Genomic DNA, 26,549 nt, shown 5'->3' with positions numbered 1-26,549 from the left:
CCAACACAGACAGCACCCCAACTCTCCCTCCACAGACTGACACAGACAGCAACCCAGCCTCCCTCCACAGACTGACACCGACAGCACCCCAACCTCCCTCCACAGACTGACACCGACAGCACCCCAACTCTCCCTCCACAGACAGCACCCCAACCTCCCTCCACAGCCTGACACCGACAGCACCCCAACTCTCCCTCCACAGACAGCACCCCCAACCTCCCTCCACAGACTGACACAGACAAGACCACCTATCTGTTTTTTTGCACCCCCTCTTTCTTCAGGGCTTGCTGATTAAGTCAGTATTCCACAAGAAACAAAGTGGCTGAAAGATATTTTTTCCCAGAAGCAGTGAATACTGCCAGGCAGCAAACCATAACAACTATATCTTAGAAAGCTTGGAAGAAAGTCTCACTTTACTTTGCAATAGAATGCAGTCAAATTAGTCCCCTTTCTGACTTGTCTTGGCCCATGGAAGAACTGTTATCCCAGTGCGTGACTGAATATTGGCCAAGAACAGCACCACCCTGGACTCCAGATACAAATTATACAGATGGAGACATTTTTTTACCTTTTTTTCTTTAGCTTGTCCAATCCACCCTCGGCACCTCCAATGTTGTAAGCCAGATCCTATCTCAATGTCTATAACACACAATTGCCTCATTTCTCACTGATTTGTAGTGTATAAGTTTGCATATTTACAACTGAATTGATTTTGTTTGTGAATCTCTAAACACAATTTATGTGCTTCATTAAAAGGATTGCACATTGATTACATCACTGAAAGATGCATAAGGGCTTTAGTAAGACTAATGAACAGTGAGACATAGTCTATAAAACAGCAATACATATTATACATAGTTGTATATATATTATATATCTGACACAGAACACTTTACAGGGAATATGGCATCTTTTAGAGCAGGTAGTTGCTAGAAATTAAGCCAATTAATATTAATTAGCTCTGGCCATTTTAAATGCTGAGGGGGACTATCTAATTCTGTTTTGCTTTTATAAAATTGAAGTTATCACCTACAGGCAGCCGTTTTCGCTTTTTTTAGAGCTTATCAGTATGACATACCTAACTTGGGCCAGTGAAACAAGACCAAACTGATACAGATATGTTTGACAAGAAACACCTTTCAGGACTGGTTATGGTGTTTTTTAAGAGCAACCAAATTCTATGCTGCATGTTCCCACTATATACAGTATACGTATTTGACAATCTATACAGTGTACTTGGTACATATCTATGTTAAAATGACATTTAAGGAGCCTGTTGGAAAAGAAAATGTTTTTAAGGTTTGTTTCACTACATGTTGTAATGTATTTAAATATTTTTCTTTCCATTTTATAATGTTATCTAAAATGTGCTATAAAGATGTTTCTTTATATTTGCCTAATAGCTGGAATCGGAGTAAGACGTTCTTCCACTCTTGTGTGAACAAAGGTCCTTTTGTTGTGATGTACTTCTCACTGAATCTGTTGGTTTTTGACTCTCATCTCTTTTAAAAAGGTCACATATGCACACAGACCAGTCAACAAAAGCCCTCTGATGTTACTATGATGCAGAGGGATCTTTTTACATGAACACAAGGTTCCCAGTGGTCTCTTTAAAGGGAAATTAAGGCTAGAGAAAGAACCACCATCATTCCACAAGGAAATGTTCCTGAACCACAATAGGTCTGACAACTGAGTGAGTCAACCTCCTATATACAGACCCAACCTCACACAGTCTGTTTTATCCAGGTCTGTATTAGCCCCCTAGAAGTACAAAGTATCTGCAGGCTCACTGCTGATCTCAAACAATAAGAAAACACATGTCAGTGTTTACTTACAAGTTCGATCCATTTCAGGTCTTATGACCTGCGTGCACTAGCTTAACTTGTGTTGATAAAGCAAAAACGCAGCATAGTATTTTACCTTCACATACTGTATAGTATCTCTGCAAAGGAACAAGTAATAGGATTATTCCATGCTGAAAAGAGAAGAAAGACAGCACAATGTTTCGGCTGTGGAGCCTTCTTCAGGTGTAAGAAAGATAGGGCAGTAAGCAAAGATCCACCCACCTGAACTATATAGTATCTCTTCCACCTATTCATTTATTCATGAATGAAGCCTTCAATTAAACCCTGACAAGGATTAAATTAGAATTTTTCAGTTTTCCAATGCACCTAATCTTCAAAACATGTCAGAGGGTGGTCCCCTCCCTCTGACATGTGGGTTAGGGAAAAAGAAAATTTGTTCTAAATACCGGTGGGAGAAAATCGCAGAGAACAGTAACAGAAGAGCTTGGCAAAAATGAAGACCACTGGAGTCATGGCAAAATGTTCAGGTCGCCAAGCACTCAATCTTAAAATAGAAGCTAGTCTGTTATACAACTTAAATATCTACTTGTTTTTAATACACAGACAACAGAATGTAAAGACAGGCTCATTAAAGTACTTTTTGGCATTTGATTGTGAAATCAAAAACAATTTAATGTTTTTTAGGAAGTGTCTGCCCCTCTCTGGGTCAGAGAGAAAGTGCCTTGTCCTCAGGTCATGAAACCGTGAGAAGACTGTGCAACCTTCAAAATGTAACTCAGCCAGGCCACTAGATATACTTATGTAAATATTCCAAAAACTGAACTCAAGCTCAAGGTGTAATGTGTTAAACAAAGTTCTGAACTGGTGTGATACTGTAGGTTTCTCTAGTTTCAAACACATCAGTGGAGATTAGTCCTGTTCTGTTTTCTTCCTTATCTGAGTCTTTTGGAATTTCACGTGGCTCAGCACGCAGGAGACTAATGTTGAGCATTTTTTAAACTGGTCCCCAGATGTTACAGAGGAAGGGGTGCTAATTAATTAGCTAGAGTCTATCTCTGCGCTGCAGAATTCTATCTCCGGGATGCAGGTCTGGCAGAACATGTAGTCACTCTAACAGTGGGCAGGGGATTCATTTCATTCTTTTCTTACAGCACAAAGAAACAGTATTTGGAAAAGAAGCCTACTGTCTCTTTAAAACCAGCTGGTTCCTTTTTTACCCTAATGGCCTGGTTTTAACTCATCACCTTAATTTGACGGATGGCCTTTTTGTCTCTAGCCTTTCATAGTCAATCAGCCCATCTTACAGGGCCTGAGCTCCTGTTTTTGGGGTCAGAGGTCAATTCTTAGCACTCAACGGGCGCAGTGTCTTTCCCTGGAGGACACACAGGGACTTGGGTACTTCTTTCTCAGCAGTACTGAACAGGGGGATCACCAGTATCTCATGTGCATTCTGTTTAGCCAGAACAAATATATCCTTTCCCCTAAGGACAGTTTAAATGATGCACTTTGAGATCTATAAAGAAGGAGAGAGGAACTGTAGTTACAAAATCCCAGGGGGTATCAATATTGATAGCTCCATAGTGAAGGGTTTGGGAGGTAGTTACAAAGGAAACAGAGTGTCATATAATTTGTTCCGCTGGGCAAGGCTCCTGATGTCCATATTGTTGATTTATTGTTTATTTTGATTGTTTGAGCAGTCAGAAAAAACAATAATAATGACAACAGAAGATGAAGATGACAAATAATACACATAAGAAAAGCACCAATAAATACTGTATAAATGCAACTGTAAACAATGCAGCTGCTCCATGTGTCTTATCTGAAGAAAGGAAAACAAGGAGGTTTGGTAATTTGCTCAGAGAAATACACAGTGGAAGCCTCTATACCTTGTTGTTTTATGCTTTTATGAGAGATCACCAAAAAAACAATATATCCAAATACCACACCTAACACAAAATAACAGACCTAATTCAACAAAGCATAGAGAACACAGGAACTCACAAACTAAGAAAGGAAGAGAGAAAAGGGGGATGTTTAATTTGGTTTTGAAAATGAATACAATTCAAATGGAAGCCTTGGTAAAATAACCTTGGCTTCCTCATCTAGTCAAAGGAGCAGAGATGTTCCAGATTGTACAATTTGCTGGTTTTGTAATGCACCATTGAAGAATAATGTTCCAATGAAAATGGCCAATCAGTTTAAACAGGCTTATCGCTTACCTTTAATCATCTTTTGCAGGTCAATCATTTTACTAAATACTGCAGACAATATTTAGCTGCAAGAACCATGACAAAATCAATAGTCATCAAATAGCTCAAAAATTGAGACACGAATTTCCTACATTAATGTTTTCAGTGACCTCAACTTATGCTTTTGTGGGGTTAATATGTTCGAATCCTCAAAAAAATAATAATTAAACAACATATCAGATTGGCACAGTGCGCTGAGATTCACCAATGACTACAACTATACTACTATCCAGATTTGTAAAAATTCTAAATTCTTCCTGACTCTCTTGCGTAAACCTCACTGTTACACATCTGAGAGCTCTTGCCTCCAGTTTTATTCATTAAAAAAAAGTTGCTAATGAGTCTTCTGCCGAAGACGCATCTTGTGAAACAAAAGCACACAGCTGACACTCCTGCTCCCTGGGGAATCCAGCTTCCTTGCCTCCGAGGGAAAAAAAATAAAAAGGTGCAAATCACTGTGATCCTCCAAAACCGGCAATAATTCCTGCAAAGAAGCTGAGAGATAAGAAGTCTGGCCATTTGATTTAGAGGGAATTAGTAAGAAATCGCAAGCTTTCGTTTTCCATGCTGCTAACAAATCCAATTTTTTTCATCCTTGATATAGGCAGCTAATCCAATTCAGTCTCCTCTACAGTCTGCTGCCTTTATCTGTGAAAGTTCATTTTTGACCAGGTCTTACTAGTCCTTTATCTGACCCAGAAAGGGGCAGAGACTCACATAACTAGGGATCCATGCGAAGTAAAGGTATCTCTGCTGACTCCAATGTTGCCTATTGTCAGCTTTTTCATGCTTCCTTCCTAAATGTCCCCTTCACATATGGGAGATGTTTGATTGTGATTGGAAGTAGTTAAAATCTCAGAGATGACCTTATCCACCGCCAGTCATACAATACAGTGCCATTATTTTATTTATTTGTTCCAGAATCTTACTGCTCATCATGTCAGCCTTAATTTAGCCCCATCCTTAGTCTTAAAACTACAAACCTGAAAAATGGAAAAACAAACGATGAATGAGCCAAACACCTCTATCCATTCTTTACAGATCTGTTTAATCTTCTAGAAAAAACAGCAGTTAATATTCCTGGGAATCTAAATCAAAATGGATCTGTAAATACATTGAATTCAATCTTTATAAATATTTAACAAATGTTTTTTGAGCTTATTTTAAATCCTTAGTAAATATTTTTCAACCGCTCACCTCTCCTCTGGACTCACGTAGTCTTGCTACGCCAATTACTTACAGTTGCTGTGTATCTGAAAGCAGACAAGGGTTTTTGAGAAACACCTTGCACTAACTCCATGGAAGCAATAGCAGCTTCTACTTTTTTCAGTAAATGCTATTTAGAGCTGGATGAATGTTTTTTTTCAGTGGCAATTAATTTAATTTTATATGCCTAATGGCAATATCTAAATATGAATGTATTATATATACTGTATACTGTATATATATATAAATAAGCCGTAACTCAAAGTTGAAATGAATAACCATACTATTATTAGACTGAATTAACCATGGGATTCTGTCTTTAAATTTGGGCTTACATGCTATCATTGGTGTCTGTTTCATTTGGATACTTCATACATCCTTCAGCACTTTTGAATTGTTACATATAAATTAGCACATATTCCTGCCAAAAAAGACAATCCTCTCTGAAGATTCTGCACAACCACAGAACCCCTGTCTATGATTCAGTGTTGTAGCCGTTATCTGGGACTCATGGGGTAAGAAATACGCTCGCTGGATAAAGGCCTTCACTAACAAAGCAGTGAGAGCCCTACTGCCATCTTTCGGATGAGATGTAAAACCGAGGTCCTTACTCTGTTTGGTCAGCAAAATCCCCAGAGCATTTCTCGAAAAGAAAAGGGGTGTTACCCTGGTGTCCTGGTCGAATTTCCCATTTGCCCTTACCAATCATGGCCTCCTAATAACCCACATCTCTGAACTGCCGTTGCATCATCCAGGTGGGGCTGCACTTTGGTGATGGTGAAGGGGAATAAAGTGCTTTGAGTGGATTGTCCAAAAAAGCACTACATAAATGTAAGGAATGTATTATTATTATTATTATTATTATTATTGCAGTCCAGAAAGTCCGGGTTCTGATCTTAGGTGTTATAATCTGATGGTGACTATGATTTCCCCTCTTGCCCAGTGTCACCAGGGGCTTGGGGTTAGGTGCCAATATTTCTACCACAGAACAGTAACCCCTATGATGGTCCGGCACCTACAGTATGGCGGCAGATGACTGAGCCTTGGTGCTCGCAAATTGAGTGGATAAAAAGAAAAATTGCTGGATATTTCTCATAAGTGAGGGCAAAGGTAGGACAACTTGCATTGATTTGAACGGCAAGGAATTGTTTGAAATGTAAAGCGATCTCTCCTGTGGTTATATGAACTGTACTCGCACTCAGAGCTCCTATTATAAATAAACCTTTGTTGAGCACATAGCCAAGGAAGTATTTTTCTCACTGCTCTATACTACAATGCAGTCAGACCCCTAGGCAATAGTTACAGTACAACACAACTCCAGGGACAGCAGTCTCACTAAGTACTAGCAGAGGTTCCTGAGCAGACAGCTGGCTCAACATCAGTAAGGCCTAGTAACTGCAATGTTTTAAATGTACTAACAAATTACCTTTTATCCTTCATATTTCTGTATATATGCAAGGTAGGTGAATACTGGGTTTATCTGTGAATTGCCTATCTTGAATATGGTTATACAGTATACTGTACTTCTGTTAACTCTTCATTTGAGTAACTTATCAATAAATGAATTCATGAATTGCAGTTTAACCACCTCTCACTGCATCGTGGAGATTAATATAAATAAATATCTTGACGTTATTTTTGATGGAGTTTCAATCGTAAAGCCACGTATAAATCTATGCAGACTGAAGCAAGTTAAAAATGCACTAAGAATATTTTTAAATTATGTAGTCATAACTGTAGGAGGACTGCATAAAACAATTTGCAAAAATAAGGTGGCTTATCATTCGTACATGCACATAAATAACTTCTACAGCATTGTATCACCAACAACAGTGAATTAACACAAAGCATCGAACAAGTAGGAAGAAATTTCTTTAATTTTCCAATTAAAACCGTGCATTATTCATATCAGTATGAAAATGTTGCTAATGGACAATGAATGAATCAAAAGCTTTTTTTCAAGCAAACACAATTCAGAGTGAGAAAGAAATGGATGTAAATTTATCACTGAGTAGCTCAGAGCATTCCCTGGTTATAATGACTTTGCAGTGTAAAACACTCAAGATTTTTTACACTGAATCCTCAGTAAAAACATTGCATTGACACCACACTAAATATATTGAAGTGCAAATTGGATTAAAATCAAAGACGAAACAAATAACAGCTCTAATTCATTAAGTTCATGTTCTGTTAGTATAATCCACAGCTTCACTCACAATTTATAAACATCTTTCCAAGAATATTCATCACTTACAGGCAAGACATCTTCTAAGATAATATGAAAGCTGCAAAATGGATATGATATAGAATAGAATATAGATATAGAATGTGGAATCAATGCAAAAGCTAAAAGCACCCTTATTGTAACTTACTTTGCACTTAACAATATCCAGTAAATATGATGGCAAAAACTGACCCTAATTCTGCATGTTAAAAACTGTGATGCAACCAGAGCTTGTGTTGTGCTTCAGGCATTCAAAAATGTTGCTGTCCCATGATGACATCATTTTCCAGACCTTTACAACATCACTGTGGTGCAGTAGGGCAGAGTAAATGAGAAGAGTATTACAGAAAGTGCAATGAATACATCAGGCTTAGAAGGTAAATCTGATAACCTCAGATGGAGTATAGCTAACATTACCTCTGACGGCCACGACCACTCTAATCTCTCCGTCTGTGTTCTCAAAGACGGTTTTCCAAACTCATACATCAGAAAGACCACCGAAACTAAAATTATTCTGCAGCTAGGATCACACCTTCTCCCTTCCCTTAACGACAGACTACTGTTCTTTTAAATTTTCTCCATTCATTGGAAGTTTCATTTCACACCTCTCTGCACCCATTCTGACTTCACACCTCTTGATTGGCCTCTCTTTCTGTCCCCTGCTCCCGCCTCTCACTCCTCTTCCCTCCCAACCTTTGTTCTCCCGCTACTTTACCTTTGCCTACTGCCCTGTCTCTCTCACACCTGAAGAAGGCTCCACGGCCGAAACGTTGTGTTCTCTTTCTTCTTTTTTTCAGCATGGAATAAACCTATTACTTGTTCCTTAGCTAACATTACTACAGGCTCCTAGCATTTTAACTTTGAGACAGGGTGGCTATAAACTGAAAGGTATTAATGCCTCAATTAAACAACAGATCTTTAATGTAGTGATATTGCTACTGAAACCTACATCCTTGAATTCCTAGCTCAACCTGTGATGAGACATTAGCTGACTGTCATAACGATCTCCCAAGGGGTGTCATCAATGGAGTTGGATGGGTTTGAAGAGGTTCAGGGTCCTAAATAATGTGCCCCATAGCACCACTGGCTATAGTGAGCCTGTAGAGACAGGTGAGCTACCTGTATGCCAGCCTTCCATCTGACACCCCAACTCTGCTTGCAGTGTGTGGAGAACACCTGTGCATTGTTTCTGTCTCTCCTGCGTGCTGGCGTACGGTTGAAGCAGTGAGCCAAGATGATTAGTAAACCAGACTGAGGTAAAAAGGGAAAAAAACTGATAATTAAAAAAAACATGTTCTGCTGTAAAGGGGTTCAGAAAGCCAGTGTGTGTAAAGGACTGGAACAAGTCCAGGAGGATTCTAAGCACATTGAAATGAATTTAAAAAACTGAATGCTTACACAGCTCATGAGGCTTAGAATTCACAGCTTTCTCCCAACTTCATTCGCATGTATGCGCATATTTAAATATCAAACAAAAAGATTCAGCCTACTGTATCTGTTCAGCTTGTCTCATATTCCCCCTGTTATTTTCCTTCAAATGTAACAGTGTCTCCAAACATTTAATCTCTATTTTTATTTAAAACAATTCCTTAATCACTCAAATTGATTCTCATGGGGGCTTTCACAGAATAAGCTTCTGCTGTGCTAAGAGCCAGCAAAGCTGATCAGCATCATCGGTCTATAAGTGAGTGTAACTGGATCCTGAACTCCCCACTTCAGGTCCAGCCACAACATTTCTATTGGATTAAGGCCTGGATTTTTACTCGGCTTTCCAAAATGCGAAAGTTCTTCTGCTTCAACCAATCTTTGATAGACTGACTTGTATTTTAGGGTTGTTGTCTTGCTGCAAGACCCACCTTCTGTTGAGCTTCAGTTCACGAATGGATGCTCTGACATTCTCCTGTAGAATTTGCTGGTACAATCCAGAATTTATAGTTCTGTCAGTGATGGCAAGCCATCCTGGTCCTGTGGCAGCAAAACAGCCCCAAACCATGATACTGCCACCATCGTGTTTCATGGTTGGGATGAGGTACTTATGTAGGAATGCTGTAATTGTTTTTTGCTAAACATAACGTTTCTTGTTTAAGTGAAAAAGTTCTATTTTCGACTCATCTGGCAACAGAACATTCTTCCAGTAGTCTTCTGGCTCATCCAGATGGTCTTTAGCAAACTTTAAACGGGCAGCAATGTTCTTCTTGGAGAGTAGTGGCTTCCTCTAGCTATCTTCCCATGCACACTATTCTTGTTCAGTGTTTGCCTGATGGTGGACTCATGAACGCTGACTTTAGCCAGTGCAAGAGAGGCCTGCAGATCCTTAAATGTTACCCTGGAGTTCTTTGAGATCTCCAGAAATATTATATGTCTTGCTCTTGGAGTGATTTTTGTTGGAGGACCACTCCTGGGGAGAGTAACAATGGTGTGGAATTTTCTCCATTTGAACACTATCTGCCTGACAGTGGATTGGTGAAGCCCAAAGTCTTTAGAAATCATTTTGTAACCTTTGCAAAATGTTAAAATGCCCTGTAAGGTGACCAGGGGAAGGGTCATTCATGACTGGTATTTCTGGAACGATATGCTTAATATACTCGATATAGACCTATTAATTTGGAGATGGGAAAAATCAGTGGTTCTAGAAATGTCTGATGCAAGATCAAATCAAAGATTATTTGACGTTAAATTGTCGAATACTGGTGTCTGTGTCATTTGGATACTTCATACATCCTTCAGCACTTTTGAATTGTTACATATAAATTAGCACATATTCCTGCCAAAAAAGACAATCCTCTCTGAAGATTCTGCACAACCACAGAACCCCTGTCTATGATTCAGTGTTGTAGCCGTTATCTGGGACTCATGGGGTAAGAAATACGCTCGCTGGATAAAGGCCTTCACTAACAAAGCAGTGAGAGCCCTACTGCCATCTTTCGGATGAGATGTAAAACCGAGGTCCTTACTCTGTTTGGTCAGCAAAATCCCCAGAGCATTTCTCGAAAAGAAAAGGGGTGTTACCCTGGTGTCCTGGTCGAATTTCCCATTTGCCCTTACCAATCATGGCCTCCTAATAACCCACATCTCTGAACTGCCGTTGCATCATCCAGGTGGGGCTGCACTTTGGTGATGGTGAAGGGGAATAAAGTGCTTTGAGTGGATTGTCCAAAAAAGCACTACATAAATGTAAGGAATGTATTATTATTATTATTATTGCAGTCCAGAAAGTCCGGGTATCCATGCTGCTACAAATCCTGCAAAAAACTAAAGTGTTGGAAGCATTTAAAAATTTCAGCACAGAAGAGCAGCTACCTGATCTTTTTAAAGATTATTGCTTGGGATTCTGGCATCAGGTTTTAAAATATAAACCAGAAAGCATTCCTCTTGTTGCAGGTGCTGAGGTGGATGTTACCAAGGTATTAAATTGAATAGACTGAATAAATTCCTCCAGCACAGAATGTCTGGAGGAAATCTGTCTGCTCTTGGACTATCAAACAGTTTTGAGAAGGGCTCAGTATGCTGCTCAATTTCATAGAGAAATCAACTGGGGTTCTAGATTTTTTTTTTGGTCTGATAAGTGGGGAAAAAACACTATACGTACATGATTCTCTAGTCAGATGCACCAGAATTCAAATAACTATACAAAATCACTTGTTTCTGCGATGTCACATCAGTGGTACTATTCATGCTTACAGAGAGGAGATGATCAGTGCTTGAAGAGCTCCTGTGGCAGTCAAGGATGGCAAGACACTGGCCTTATATCTAATCCAATTGAAGGAGCAAAGAAAGATCCAGTACATTGCTCAGGGTAACACATACTGAGTCAAGGGCAGAGCTGGTACTTCAGCTGTGACCTTCTTTGAAAGGACTCTTCGTTTTATGCCTTTCCTGAGTTTCTTACACCTTTTTTTTTACAAAAACACTTCCTTCCCTGTGCTTTCGTGCCAAACCTCTGAGAGGTTTCTCAAATGGAGTCCCTTTCGTGTTTGCTGGATTAAGCAGAAGAAGTGCTCGGAAGTATTTTGATTTGCTATCAAAGCGACTTCCTGATGGAGTGGGTTTGGAGTCCACCTGCATGTCTCACACAAGTCAGCTGCACTTCGTCACGTCACACACTGATTCATTTGTCTTAACATTGCAGGAATGCCAAGAGTGGCACACGCTTTAAAAAAAGACCCTCTGCTATTATCAGCCCTGCCATCCCTGGAAAACAGGAAACCATCTAACACACAGTGATCTATTTTGATTCTGATTTTCCTGGGTATTTATTCTGTTTTATCATTCCCACTTGACAAACACAAAAGAATGAAAGATGAGAAGTAAGAATGCTGATTATGGCCAGGACTGTTTCCAGCTCCTTCAGTACAGTATTGCTCACTCTGCACTGGATGCACACCCCCACCCAGTGTAACATGTTAATGGAGCAGTGAGCATTATTACTTGAGAATAATTCTCTGCTCACACAAAACCAACATTGAAAAATCCATGGATCAATGCCTCAGTCTCATTGTATTGGACCAGTACATCTGTATATTTCAGTCAGTTCACAAAATATTCAGCTTTTGCATGGTAAATTGCCTCAAATGTTTTTAAAGGATTAAACCATCAGGCATTAAAAAAACTTTAGGTAGTAAAACAAGCAATAGGGATAAATATATGGTACATTCTACTTTCTGGCATGACTGGGTGTGTAAAACATGCACAAAAAGATATATACACTCACTGCCCACCTCTCTGTGAGTGCAAGTTAAATTAAATTAATTCAAACTCTCAGTGGCAGGCATTGCACGATGAGGCATAAAACAAGATTTCTATTATCTTCACCGGACAGAAAAAATTCCCAGATCTTAATTCTCTTACCAACTGGGAACCAAAGGAACTCGTTTTTCAGCTACATACACCATTGCCCCCATAACATCAATGGAAAATTATTCTGCTGGAAGACTGATCTGGCTGCAAGTCTTCTAGAATATCTGCCATATCCAGCACAAACTGTTGTCGCTGATTGCAGACATCCAGCATGTTGTACAATACGGTTCCTAATATTTAGACCAAGGTGTGTAGTAATTATTTAAATGCAGCAGGAATGACTACAACAGTCACAATACAGCATATTTGTACACTAGATAATCTTACATATTGAAGTATAGATGGATTTTAAGATTTTAAAGAGTATTTTTGGCCTCTCCAACGGATACAAAACACTTTGCAAATCCTTATTACTGGACAGAAGATTAACACTAACCTCGAGCCTCACTTAAGCGAATTACTGTTTTTGTGCCATTAAATTGCTTTTAAAACAGATGTCTGTTGTGCATTATGCCTTATAGACAAGCTCCTCCAAAAAATCAGATGACAAAACTGCTCTGCACTTCAAAAGAAGTGGAAGGCCCTGCAGAAGTAAATCCTTATTTACGGATGAATGGAGGAGGAAGGGAATAAAGTGCAGTGATGGTTCTCTGAATTTTATCCTTATGGCCAGAAAAGAAGGGAGGACTGCGAAAAATGATCTTGGTGCTATAGGATCATCTGAGGAGTTTGAGACGGTAGTGATAGGTGATTCCAAAACTGACATGAGAGGAGGGCATTAAAGAAAAACTGCTCTTTCAGCACTCATTACAGAGTCTTAGTATCAACTGGTTCAAAGAGGAGTGAGAGATAAGGCCACAAGGCCCCTTATTCATCACAGTTCTGTGTAAGTGCTGCTAAAGCACAAAGACTCCTCTTCTTCCGTCTGGATTATCTCACCCCTGCAGGTGTCCAGCCCTAATTACACATTATTCCTGAGCTCTGATCAAATAGGTTAAAACGGGATTAGAATTAATCTGGTTGTAGAACAGATGATAATCCCTCAAATTGCCTGTTTTGTCTTGCCTTTTTTTGGGGGTACCAAGATCAAAAGAAACCATGTCACTAAAAGTTTCTTTTCAACTTGGTTATCAGTATTTATTACTGAGATTTTTTTACTGCTCGTTTTGATTTGTGTTTTTTTTCTGCTTTTCAGAAAACTGCTTTTTGGCAGTTTTTGGCCCATGTGTGGATTTACCCTTGTTTTCTGTGTCATGTTTCAGACAGACACAAAATGGAAGGCACACTGAAGAGCGTCTGAGAATTGACACCCATTCCCACCTGTTAAGAGGACAAGTTAGTAAGATAAAATAGTTTGTGGTCCGAATGTTCCAAGTTCTAGCTGTATTGATCCAGCATATAGCCATTTTCACCCTGTTTACTAACATCTCATGGGTTGTTTTGAAAGTGTAAGGTGCATTTCATTGTTAAATAATAGCTGTGATACTGATTCTGAACAAATCTGTAAAACATTAATTAAGAACTCAAATGCTGATTTATACATTACAGAAATAAGAAGATCCAATTATCTGACAAAGTAGACCATTCTGGTATATCTGCATTTATATAACAAATCCATCTATTGATTTTCTTTCAGTTTCCAGAATTAAATATATCTCTCTAGCTCTGAAAAAGAGACATTATACAATGCAATAAGAGCCCTGCAGTATTATCGACATGAAAAAAAATCCTATCAATAAAGTTTGTCAAGATAATTACTTCTGACAAACTACATGACCATGCCAAGATTGGAGGTATCCTGTTTACACTATACCATGTATATATTAATTAAAATTTATTCCGATGAACTTTTAATTTCAGTTCACTTTTCTGTAGAAAAATCACAACATTTCAAGGACACAATTCCCATTAATATGTATATTGGCATTATTTAGCAAAAATGGCAGTCCATTTTGTCATGCAGAGAAAATACTGCTCACTTCCACATTCTTTGTGCTCTGCATCATCATGTCATAACAAATGAGGACTGAAGCAGATTTTCTATCAATGTTGCCTGTAATAAAGCCCCCCCCCCCTCCCCCAAGAAAATATTTACAGTATCTTCTTATAATTTCTAATTTCTTTCATTAAAAAGCTCATTAATTCAGGTTTTGGAGGCAATCCTGTAAGGGATTATTAGAGGATCAGTGAAACCCAGAGGTGATTTACAGTGACCTCTTCCAGTTGCATTTTAGCCGGAAACCTCAAATTTGTTATCGTGCCACTGTGATAAAGTGACCTGAGGAATAATGAAGTAATTGGTGCTTCTGCTGCTGGTTAATTTAACAATATTTCTTTCTAATCATGGGCAATTATGGGTCTTCATCTAATATGCTCAAAGCTTAAGTGTAACAGGATGGTAACTGTCTATTGTATTTAAGAAACAAAGCAGGCATTTTACCTGGATAGTGCCATCAGTATAGAACTATATAGTGATCGGACACAAAATGTGAAATAAATGCCAATTCCATGAATAAGAAAGAAAACTCATGTCATTTGCAAAAACGGGTTTATCTTATCAACATTGTGAAAGCTGTCACTGTCACTCAAAAATAAAACAACAGAAAACTCCCAAAGAAAAATGACTATGTCAATGTGCACAAATCAATACACCAGAAACCCTTACAGAAATTTGGCAGAGCTGCACAAAATTAACTAAATATGGATTTCAATGCTAGCAAAATAAACATAGAATATGATTAAATTAAAACACAAAAATGTGTAGTGGCTGGAAATTCCCTGGCCATTTCACTTTGAAACAATTCAAATTGGTTTAAAGATCTTACTTTTGAATGAGTGCATAACCCTGCTGTCTGTTCTAAAATTACAGTTAATATATACTTTCACATGAAACACTCGGGGAAATTTTACTATCGGTAATTTAAAGTCTTCTTCAGATTTACTGAATCCCCAGTGCTTGTAGAAAATATGTCCACATCTCTTATGTGGGTGTTTAACAAACCTTTAAATACACTAGAGCATTTTTTTAAGAATCCCATATTCTACAGGAAAAGCCTGGTTCCTGAAGGATTTATCTTGTTGTTTATTTCTTATTTTAAAAAATCAAATAACAAAATGTTGCTCAACTGTGGAGAAGAGAGTTCAAAGTGTGTAGTAAGGGTGTGAAACTAGAAAAGGTTTGGAAAGGGCGAAGCAAGGACCTTGTCAAATTTCCCAATCTTTGTAGCATTCCACTGGGAACGGTCAGGTATCATATATTCTGTAAATACCAGTGTATATCCAGATATACTGAATATGTTCTATTACATTTTCAGTTTGAATGTCTTCATAGTCATATCATATGCAGTATATACTTCCTCTCTGTCACATTTAGTATATATCTCTTAACGTTAAGCTTTCTAATGAAGGTAAAAGTGTTAGTTTATTTTTATTGCCCTACAAGCGGTCTGTGAGAAAACCACCACAATATAAGTATGAGATTAAGTTAATCCACATTTCAATAAATAATATAACCTATTAAATTATACTACTGGCCTAATTAACATACAAGAAGGGTTCTCATTACAGATTAGAATGATTTGATTTTCATTAGCGCTTTTTCACAAAATTGTTGTCTCTGTGCAGCACCCTCAAGCTACTTCTCAGCTAAAATGTTAATGCACTTATTTTTATTTATATTTCTATGATATGCAATTTATTCTGTACCCCAGGATACTTGATGAATATTAAATGCACAGCAAAGCTAGTTTTGAATACAGCTCTCTGAACTACAACTTCAAGTAGAAACTGAAGAGGCTGCTGCTTTATTTCCAACATAATTACCGCTAAATAATTGAACACACCAGCAGTGTGAAGCACTGCATAGAGCAACAATATTCAATCACACTGGCTGCAGCTGCTGCTGTTACACCCTGCAATGCCATGCACCTCTTGTTATTAATGAGGTTTTAAAATGTACAGTATGGTAAAATAGTAAGTACACCCCCTTAGGAGTTTATGGTGTAAAATACCTTCACAAATGTGACCGTGACCTAATCCTCACTTAGCCTTAGTAATAGATAGAACTAACCTCATTTAACGAATAATAAACAAAAATTCTACTTTGTCATTATTTTAAAAAATCAGCCAGAAATCAATATCTTTGTGTGGAAAAAGTGTGTGCATTCTCATTCCATTCCACCCCATACTGTGGTCTGGAAAGGTACAGCAAAGAGTCCCCCCCCCCCCCCCTGCTTGGCTTCATGTCCAACTGGTACAGTGTTGGCCCTTGACACTTTCCTATCCCAAAGCTTCCAGCCTCCTTTGTAGCTGATGTTCCTTCTTGTTTTGGGAGTTCTGGTCATTCTCATTCATTCTCTCTAGCAAATGTTAGCAAGCAGTAGTTCTCTTCCTAGTTGTTCAAGCTACTCCTCTGGGTCTCCACAGCATCTTAGCTCAGAGGTCAAAATCTGTGTCGGTGGTTTTGGAATTCTTTTGGGGGTGGCTGATAGTGCTGATCTCTGACCAACACTGTCATTTACTCGGCCAGGACACTATCCTTTCATATTCATCAGCTTGTTTGGTCGTTAGAATATGATCAAACTACTGAAATGGTATTTGGTTTATTTAAACAGAAGTTTGAGAGTTCAAGTTCTAAGCTTGCATTTCTTCTTCCCAGCGAATATAAGACACGTGGCTGCAGACAGCACTGCACACATCTTTTCTAGCACTCTTCCCTCCACTTCAATGTCACTGCTTCTCTCTGGCTCATTCTTGAAAGTGAGGAATGTCTGACTAACACTGTTATTTCCTCAGCCAGGTGATTTAAAACCAAGTTATTAAATGTGCCAGCCCTCCATATTCATTGGCCTGTTTTGTCATTATTAGAATTTGACCAAGCTGAATTTTCATTAACCACATGGTGTACACTGGTACAACTGCTGGTTGGGTAGCAGATTCCAACAGATTTATTTTTTTCTGTTGTGAATGGTCCTAACCTTGATTTACACCTGTGTCTTTGGGTCCTTGTATTATCGTTCATTCTGAAGAAGTCCCTTATATGACTTGGTCATCTGTGATCTTGATCTTACCTCAATGGAGTACACACATACAGTATGTTCTATGCTAAAAAAAGTTGAATTTTCTTGTCCAGACATCATGAATTCGAACATGTATAATGTCACTAACAGACTGTGACCAGGATTCCCCAAGCAGATATAAAAATGTTTGAATGGTACAAAAGATCTAGATTTAGCATTTCATTTTCCATAACCACCAGCTAGAGAATATTGCTCAAACCAGCTCCTTTTACAATCCAGTGCTGTTAATCATTCAGCCTCTTTCCCTTCTTTATTCTTGAACCATTGTGTTACTAGCTGCCAACATCAATCTATTAACACCACACAACAGTTTAATTATGGAAATTGCCTGGTTTCTAAGGCACAAAACTGTTTGAATGTTCTCATTTATCTGCTGCTTAATTAGTCTTTTATCTTGTAGTGTTTTGATAAAAAAAACAGATTAAAGTCAAGCTACCAAAATTAAAACTTATTTCTCCAACCAAATGACTCAACAGCAAAAATCCCTTCTCCATTTATTCCATCACAAAATGTAAAATGTTTCTGCTGAAAAGAATGAGACAGGTTGCATTTTTATTTTTCCTGTCAGCCTGTGGAGTATCAACTAGCTTAGGATTGCCTGAATGTGACAGGTATCATTGGAATGTAACTGTGATTTATTATCCTCATTTTGGCGATATGCAAAAAAAAAGCACTTGGTGGCTTTACTGAAGCCAACGTGCAAATCTAGTGACTGTTCAACGATAAAATGGAAAATGTAAACATGCAACAGAACCATAGTGTAAAACCTGATGAGGAAATCACTACAAGTGTTAAACACTGAGGCAGGGGAGAAATCCTAAGTAATAGCAGTACAAAGAAAAACATTCTGACAGCAAAGAGCAGAGCACATTCTGTGCATGATCCTTTAAGGAATGCATGGATATAGGCAAAGCATGGCCTCACAGTATCTAATATCTGCCTGTCTAGGACAGAGTACATGTCATTTATGATACCTACTGTTTTGCAGTAAAAAGAACTTATGAAGTTGCTGTCATGAGGTTCTTTGTATGCAAAAACAATGTGCTGTCAAGCACAAGAAAAGTATTGGTTACCAATAAAATGAGTATATTTGGCAATGTTATCACATCCTTACCTTCATCACTACTGTATGTGATAAAGAGTTTACATTGGACGGAAACAACACGTTTAATGCATTTACAGCCTGATTTTCAACAGTGGCAAAATACAAACTAGGTTTAGATGTTATTTCTAAAACATAGTTTGGGTCATTAATTATCAAATAATGTAAATTTACGTATTCTGTATCTATTTCTATAGCTTTTAAAATATTAAGAAAACCTAATTTAATCCATTTTAAAAATCATAACATTTTCGTGTATTCATTTCCTTATTCGAAAATCAGGCTGTGGCTATGCAATATGGTAATTTTTAATACTAAAATACCTCAGAATAATAGCAAAAAAAGGAATGTCTAATATTATCTCCCCACTTCCCCACTATCATAAACTTCAGAAACATTTAAACAAACTAAATGTATTAAATACAGCAATGGAAAGATTTATTTTACAGAAAGAAACCCCAGTGCTATTCCTGTGTCTACAGATGAGCAATTACACATGGCAAACAGAACTTGACTCAAAGCACTAAGTCAATAAACCTAGAGAGACCCAAGCAAAAGGAAATGTTCCACAGTGTTCAAACAGGTCAAGCATCTCGGCATTCTCCATATTAGTTCCGTTGCTGAAGATGAAGTTTGGAGGAAGTAGTCAGTCTAAATCCATGTCTTTTTCCTTTCATTCTAGCCTGATCTCGGCAAATTCCAAAAACTACACACATGAAGTCCTGGGATAGAAGCCTTTACAGAAAGCCAGTATCAATGCAAAGCAGTATTAATGGACCAGAATTTTAAAATAATGTCCCAGCATGGTGACTGGAGACCGTATGTTGTAGGAAGCGACATTCTTCAGATACAGTATTTAACTGATATTCTGACTACATGGTCTTTAAAAAATCTCATGGCATTGTGAGATTAGCGATGTTCACCCCAGTGTCCTGGCTACATTCCACACTGGGCTTGCATATTCTGGCCCACCTGAAGTTCTTTTGAAGTTAATTCAAAATTCGTAAAGCAATTTTTCACTTCTCTTTACAAATGCGTTCCCTCTTTCATTTTTTACTTCATGCAACCAAAAGCACTTTAGAGCACATCTTAAAGAATTTAAGTTATGATATGAAGAAAAGTTTATATTTTGTATTAATCATTTATCAGATTATTTAATATAAAGTGAGAGTGTAGAAAGAAAGATGAAGAGTTTCCAAACACTTTCAGCTTTGTTAGTGTCCCACAACCACATACTTCAAACACTAGTAAAAACTATATTTGAATATATAAACCACTTTGAAAAGTCATTAATTTTACAGTGCAAGAATATAGATAGCAGCAGATAATAACTTTCTCACCTCATTTCCATAGATTTCTCACAGTATTTTGATCTAGAATACATCATTCTATTTCAAGTTCAACAGAACATTTTTTTCTAAATTCACATTCATATTAATTTTTTATTTTACTCATCATTAGAAACAACTCAAATGATTATTAGGAAATCAAAATCACACTGTGACATTTTCTTTTCATCCCACTACTAATGACTGAACACAGTGGTCTTTCATACAAGCTTGATCTGTACCGCTGTAGCCTGTGAATTGAACCAGTACAGCTGAGAATACAGGGGATCTCTATGCAGGGGATCTCATTGAGGAGTTTGTGGCACTTATGAAGGTGTTTGTATCCCATAATTCCATACCCCAATACAGATAGCACTGTCAGACCAGGGCCCTGCCTAGTAATAGTACATGAGTACTATCCTGACCCTGAAAACTAAAAAATAATGGTTTTTCACACAATCTGAAATGGAGTGGGACAATCATTTTCACTATCTTTACTGAAGCCCTAGATTTGAGAAACAGTCTCCGACTTTTATTGTCTTCCAACCCTAAATTTCAACCAGACTGCACTAAGAGCTACTATAAGCAGTGCCACACTACGCAGACGTGCCAGACTCAGTGCTGGCTTAGTGCCTGTAAGTGGAAAGACAACAGATGCCATCAAACCCACCTCTTAAGAGACTGTCAGCAACATCAAAACAACATCAACTGCAAGACACCGCCAAGAAGAACAGCTGAGAGACCTCTTCAAAGTCAAACTTCACTCATGTAGAAGTTGTATTGTTAAATGTAGGCTTGATCGTCTAACACTGCCAATTTGCAGCCTTTTTGAAGTGCACTGTTTACGTAACCAACAAAGCACTAAACATGTATAGCTCTCTTTCCTTGGCTTTTTAATTTAAAATGTGAGTTTGTAAACAACATTCCTATTCCCTATCTTCATGATCAAGCTGGAGTTCTTGCTTTTGAACTGAAGAAAAGGAACACAGTGGCAGCTTGAAGCACACTTCCTTGAGAATTATTAGGAAATTAACATTGACTTCAAAGACAAAATCTACAACACAGTGTAGGCAAGAGAACAAAGTATAAATTAAACTAGATTTTGCAGGAATTTGCAGCAACAATATATAAATCTTAAGCTCCTGTTCTTTCTGTTCTTCACTCCCAAGCAAAAGTGTATGCAATGCTCTTTTGCTAAGTATCAGCCATAAATGAAAATTAAAATTCCTATTTGTGATGGAAATCAGTGTTTAATTAGTCTTTACATCCAGTTATTATGCCATGCAGATATCTTGCTTTTCTCTATGTACAGTATTTTAGATTATGAATGGCCTAAACTTCATTATAGTTAATGATTCTTTATATTCTCCCAGAGCCGTGAGCATGCAGTCCAATTAGTGATGTCTAATTCATTAAAAATCACTTTTACATGTTGTTACAGTGTGGGAGAGGGAGGAGCCGCAGCAAACACCTGTAAGAATCGATGCCCTGTCTGAGGAGGCTGAGGCACCGGTGTGAGGTTAGCGGAAACCAAAACCAAAAAAAACACAAAAAGGGAAAAACCAAAAGAAACAACATGTGCCGCTTCACACAGTGGCATCCAGACTGGACTGTCCCTGCTTAGCAGGGTCCAGCCTGGGGAAAAAGAACCACTTGGAATAACGGTATCCAGTCTGGATTATCCCTATTCAGCGGGATCCAGACTGGAAGAAAAGGAGAATTCAACCTGTCCTGGCGGGAAGTACACGGTGGGACAGGAGAAAAGAAAAGGCAAAAGGGTGGAGTCAACGCTCTCTCCACAGACCCCTCCGGGACTGTCGCTGGAAGGCTCTCCCCTTGCGGGGCTTTGCTTGGAGGTGCTCAGGGTGTCCTAAAGGGCGTCGCCTTTAATCCAGGGCTCCACCTCCACGCTGAACACACCCCCACATAATACCACATGTCTTAAGCAGGTGACTTTTAGCGTATCGTGTTTAGAACCTTTGAAGACCTTAAAGTCCACCAATCTTCGATTGAAGTGCGTCACACTTTTTGTTGCAGTTAGTTTAATTAATGACAAATTGTCGTCAACGAAAGCCTGAATCACTAAGAAGGCAGCCTCATTAAAAATGATCAAACACAGACAGAAATCAGAATTATGTCAGATTTCTGCCTCCCCAAATAAGATAAATAAACTGCAGGACATGAAAAGAACACAGATACGTAATTTAGTAGTTAAACTTCTTTATGACTTTTTGTTTGTAGGCTGGTTAAATGTTCAGAATTTTATAACTTTTATCTCAAAACCAGTTTATTTTGATGTACTATGTAAAAGACATAAAGAATATTGTTTTTCTTCTAAAGCAATTTTACTTTGTTGCACTAACAGCATTTTGTTGATGATTTAAATGCAATTAGAAGTTTGAAGCATTTTATATGTACTTTTTTCTTGTCTGAGAAGAATTCCTTTTCAAAATACAGACAATACAGATCCTCCCACAACAAATTGCTCTTTTGAGATCTGTAAAAACAAACAAAAGAAAATGAGAAAGCATACAAATGAGAGGAGACCACTCGGCCCATCTCTGACATATATTTCAAAGCTATTTCAATGCTGGTTTTTGGTTTTATATACAGTACAGACTGTACTCTGATCGATGAGAACCAATTTGAACTTTGTTTTAAAAAGTGGTGTCGTATTAAATTACTACTACTTCCTTTATTAAGTACTTTTGTGTAAACCCTTTCCATAAGCAATTAATTCATATTATTTTAATATCCCAGAGCAAAAACTGGAAGGAAGCAAAACAGACAGCTGTGTATCTAGTAACAACTGGCAGTGTGTCTGTGGAGTATATTTCATACAGTTCATGCCCTACCTATTTTGCATTAACTACTGGTGATTTCCTTCCCTTCTATTCTAAAGAATGTAATCAACTTTATTCTTCTTCAAAGACTCCCGTCTGAGCCTACAATGAACTTGTAAGGACTTCATAAGGAATTTCCATTAAATGCTCAAACAGCTGGCTGAACATGAGAATTTCACCTCATTTCAGATTCAAGACTACACAAGCCCCTTTCATTGTTTTCTAAAGAGGTAAAGGAAATATGTGTGCCGCATATAAGAGGTTAAAAGACTAACTGATCCCAAGTCATGTTAGTTTGACACAACATTCTTAAGCTTCAGTTTGATTTGAGACATTCTGTCTGGTTTGACAGATGCTAAACACTAGGTTTCTCTAGGGAATACAAGAAGATCCAAAAGCTTCATCATAAAACTTTTTTTTTCCCTCCAGGCCCCGAGTATTTGAGTTCTCAGTTATATTTATAAGGCTTTATTTCATATGGAAACAGGAAACATTCAAGGCCAAATCCTGAAATCACAAAAACACTGGTACAAGAAGCCACAGCAGCCAACCAAAGCAATCGTCGTCACATGATCAATCTTAGTTGCATCACTAGCAAAGATGAAGCCAAACCCAGAAGGGGAGGAGGGAATGAAACCTTAATTACTATGTGTGAGTAGGCAGAGTCAATTCAGTGCAGAAAAATGGGCATTGCTGTTTCTCTAAACATATTACATAAATAATGTGTAGGAAGGTCATGGGTACACACGGCTATAGATACAGATATATAAATATAAATGAATAAGAAACATAAATGAAAGAAACATTAAACTTTTTCAATAAACAGGCTTTATTGTGGGAACATGGTTAAGGAAAACAGATTCAAACTATAATGACAAATACAGATGCAGACTGAATTTTGATGATAAGGTTTAGAATCAATGTACTCTTTTTATCTATCTCCCTTAAACGCCACTTCTAGCACCATGTACTTCTCCTTGGATACCTCCTTTTCCTTGCACTAACTAGAACAAGCCCTGATGAACACTGTAGACTTAAAACCAGAGCAGAGCATAGATACAACGGCAACAGCATCAAGAACATAACAGACCATTCCTGGCAGAAGTGTGCCTTGGTTTTGAAAAATTATGATTCCTCTATGACAAAAATACTAAAGCTGTCTATCAAGTGAATGAGCCATTTGTTAGAATTCTCCACAATCCAGATCTGTCGTTTACACACTCATACTCATACCTGTGTGCTACCTTTGGACCTGGCAGCCAGTCTGTCAAGATCTATGTATGGTATTTACCTAAAGCCAAACGCTTCAGCTCCCTGAGCATAAGGTAACTGATGTGAGCCAGACGAGAGCATGATTACAGTGTGCTTTTTAAAGATGAAATAAGCACAACTCCTATTCAGCACATCAGCCAGAAAAATATCCCACCTCCATCTCCCTAACCCCTCCCAGCACTTGTAAATTCTTTCTCAAGAAAAACAGCGGCTGGTGAATGGCGGCCAAAAACGCATGATAAGTTTATTTCATCAGCTGCCAACACATCACACCACCTGGCTCTTCCCTTGGTTTTGCCAAGCAGAACTGCCAGCCAAGAAACATGTCATGAATAAAATGACAAGGAAAGAAAAAAAAATATGATGATGACGATGAGGAAGAGCAGAAACAACCAACACTGCTTTCAATGCTACACCATCTTATTTATTTTTCCCCTTTCCTACATTTTCAATTATGGATATGTGTCAAAAGCTGTAAGGAATAGAGAACTATCTCAAGGACTGGCAGCTCCAATTCATAATCATTACAGCTTATAAGAGCATCATATATCAAAGGAATCTGTATAATAATGGCTTGCCAGAGAAATCCTTCTCGGGAACGCAAAGAAACTGACACAAGGATACTCCTTAACCATATGTGTACTCCATGACACTGTCAGCTCCTCCTTGTGAGAAGAAAAGGCTTGATAAACCATTTGTTTCTGGAATAAGGAGGTACAGATAAAAGCCTTTTCTTCTAATTCTGTAAATTAATTATATTCATTGGGCAAAACAGTAGGACGCTATTAGCCAAATAAATAGGTTCGGTCCATGGCAGGTAATGCGGACGAGCTTGAGACACAGCTAGTGACAGACACCTGACTTGCTGGCTTGAAGGATCCCCAGATCCAAATCACTCCAAAACCCAGCAAAACCGACCAAATGTACAGTTTCATTGCCTCCATCACTGTGGTCTTCACTTACCTGATGGCAGTTCTCCTAGAAGAATGGATTGGGATTTGCTGCCCAGTGAGGCATTTTTGATTTTTGAGGGGTTCTCTTTGAGATTTTGCAGACCACAGTATGCAAGCCACAATTGTGCAGAAAGAGTGCATGTCACATATTTTTCATATTCATATCTTTTTTTTTAATGTTTTTGCTTGTTTAGTGCTCAAAAAAGTCAGTGCAGAAAAAAATCCCAAGTGTTGAATTTGCTTAGGTTCAACCTGCAATACACACACTGACCACAAGTGGTCTGTACACAACAGACTGGGAACCAAAGTACAAAGTGCTTCATGTTCAGTAGTGTGTCAGCTAGGCCCAGAAACAAGGAGGTACATTTGACTCCAGTAATTACTGTTCATTTTGTTGATGAAAGGGAATTGCCTTTCTCTATTATTGTTAGCTGTACAATACAGTAAACACAGCACCTGGTTTCTGTGAAAAATCCTATTGTTCACATACTGTACCACCTACTGTACTTACATACATGCTTATATACACACTGTAAGCATGTTCCGGGACTTTTTTCATATGGGTGTAAAACGTACAGCAGTTATGCTGCCTTTACTGATGCCCTTTATTGATACTTCAGACGTGGCACCTGTTTTTCATACCCCATGTACAGACATGCAAAGCGGCAGAACTGTGCTAGCAGCAGAGCCATGTGACTGGCGGTTTAGATTGGTGACACTGAGAAAATGCCTGCGGCTGCTGAACCACATTACAGGGTGGCCCACTGTCAGTTACATCTTTTTCTCTGCGGGTACTCTCCAAGTTCAAGGCGTGACATCCTAGTAAAAAATACTTCACAATATAAGAGACTGACAACATGCTAAATAGAATTATTCACAATCCTGAGAGGTATTGTCAATCCAAAAGGCCTATTTCAGGATTAACAACGAAACAATCCAGGGACATACAAGGACTTTTTTATACCAAGAGTAGTGGGTATGTAAAAATTCTTATTAATAAAATCAATGCATTCCACTAGTCTATTTTTTATAAGATATTCTCATAATTGTCATGAATCAATTGCTTAATATGCTACTGTTGTCCACATGACATAAGTGCTGCCTGAAACAGAACATTAAGATATATGTGTCAAAGCAAGAACAGTTTTTCTGCAGGAACAGGATGAGTCAGAAAACAAAGACCTGACACTGAAACTGCACCAGTGATGTGTATTAAAGAGCAGAATCATATGGCATCTATATTATTGACTGCAAGCTCCCAGGAAATGTAGTAAAAGATGGCAGAAGCATCCTCATTTTTTAATCTGCAAAACGGATCTCCTTGCTTACATTTGCTCTTTATGAGTGTCCTCCAGTCTGTGCCCCTGTGTCCTGGTACTTTGGAGAAACAGCAAGAAGGCATCACCTTTTTACACAGTGACATCCTGGTGCTAATCATGGCAATGCTCTGTAAAATCTACAACAGGGAATATTACTACAGTGAAATAATGCTTTACAACCATACTGTCTGTTTCTAAGTACCTCCTCCACAATTACCTCTCCTTTTGGAGAACCTCAGGACACCTCCCCTACCAGGAGCGATGCTGCTTCCTGTCAGGAACACAGGAGCTGTGGGCTTTCGTGAGGGAGTGTGTCAAGAGAGCCCCCCTCCTGGGATCAGTCAGTGTGGCGGGAGCACACACTGTCTGCCTG

The sequence above is a fragment of the Atractosteus spatula genome, chromosome 17 (genome assembly GCF_055471065.1).
Source record: "Atractosteus spatula isolate fAtrSpa1 chromosome 17, fAtrSpa1.hap1, whole genome shotgun sequence".
Classification (NCBI taxonomy): Eukaryota; Metazoa; Chordata; class Actinopteri; order Semionotiformes; family Lepisosteidae; genus Atractosteus; species Atractosteus spatula.
The sequence above is the reverse complement of the archived record's forward strand: the minus strand, read 5'-3'. Positions refer to the sequence as shown.